The following is a 1,559-nucleotide window of genomic DNA, read 5'->3' as shown; positions in this document are numbered from 1 at the left end:
AGTTTTTGTTTAAAGGTCCACGTTTTAAGACCCCCTAAATCCGAAAAACAGGTTTTTGCGAACGTGTCTGTCTTTATGTCTGCCTGTGAGTGCGATAACTTCTAAAAAAATTAATCTATTAGATTGACCTTTGGTACACTGCTTAAGTGTCCTAAACTCAAGGTCAAGTTCGAGAGCCAGCCATTTTAGATAAAAATTTAAAAAGTGAGCGTATTTCGAAAAATTTTGGGGCCACATTTTTTCAAAATTCAAAAAAAATCCTTGCACATGTTTATAGTATTCAAAAATTAAACAATTTATCACGCTGACTTTTTCCATAAAACTGAAAATTACAAGAGTTATCGCATTTACAAAATTCCAAAAACCACACGAAAATGAACCTTTTAAGACAAATAACGGATGATATGACAAGTCAAGAAAGGAAATTGATTTTTAAATGTTCTACAAGATTATTATAACAACTTTTTGAATTTTCTTGAAAAATAAAAAATTCAAATTTTGACAGCATACAAAATAATGGAATTTTCAAATTTCGCGCCTTTAAAGTTGCATTCGGATGGACCATGGGGTCAAGACTGTGCATCTTCGGAAATATTAAAATGATAGTTGTACGTATGCCGAGATTAATAGAAGAAAATTAACAGAAAAATAATCCGGCGAAAAAAGATCTGCATACGTGTGGGGTAGTCCATTAGGGGTGAAACTGACCCCTTTTGTTTTACAAAACTGTAATACTTTTTAATGATAGCAACACGTATGCCTCCACATGATTTTAATGATTTATGACGTACAATGCACACATGCTAAACGGCATACCGATCGGCTGGTCCAAAGTAATTCCTAACCTCAAATACATGTGTCAAAAATTGATAATTCCTATTTGATGATTGTTTTCTGTATGCCGTTGGAAATTATGATAAATTGTAATGAATTCTACCACATGTAGCATCTGCATATAAATTGTACTGTTCATAAGTAGTAGCATACGTATAAAAAGTTGTCAAAATTAGTAGGTAAATTTTCGACGATTGTTGCACGTATGCCGTTATGTTTATAGCTTGACAATTATAAAATAAGATGTATTTTATAAAGAACTACGGCTATCTTAGTCCCTAACCTAAAAAATTTACATTAAAGTTTTCGAAATTTGTAGGTTAGTTTTCGACTATCGTTGTATGCATGCCCTTATGTCTATCGCTATACAATTATGAAATCAGATGTATTATAAAAAGGCATACGGTTATCTTAGTCCCTAACCTCAAAAATTGAAGTAAAATATGGCAAAATTGCACAGTATGTCGTAATGTTTTCTCATTCGATAATTTTACTTTTAAAAAGTCTTTAAAAAAGAAACATAAAATAATACTTAAAAAAAATACCCGCTTCGCTCGATAATACGAGGGTAGTTCAACAAGGCTTTAGAATGACCAACAGATGGCGTCCGAATCGCTCCAAAACATCTGTTTTCAGTCAGCACCACTCCCGACTAGATATATGGTGCAGTCATAGTCCACATCTTCTGAGTTTACGTGTTTTTATAACCAATTGAAAAAAAAAAT

At 32.4% G+C, this 1,559-nt stretch overlaps 1 protein-coding gene across 1 annotated transcript in view; it reads right to left on the bottom strand.

The window, feature by feature from the left end:
- The window catches only part of LOC117177065, a 36,784-nt gene that overhangs the window by 13,141 nt on the left and 22,084 nt on the right, over window positions 1–1,559 (bottom strand). The window lies entirely within an intron of this gene.

The sequence above is a fragment of the Belonocnema kinseyi genome, chromosome 1 (genome assembly GCF_010883055.1).
Source record: "Belonocnema kinseyi isolate 2016_QV_RU_SX_M_011 chromosome 1, B_treatae_v1, whole genome shotgun sequence".
NCBI classification, from domain to species: Eukaryota; Metazoa; Arthropoda; class Insecta; order Hymenoptera; family Cynipidae; genus Belonocnema; species Belonocnema kinseyi.
The sequence above is the reverse complement of the archived record's forward strand: the minus strand, read 5'-3'. Positions and strand labels throughout refer to the sequence as shown.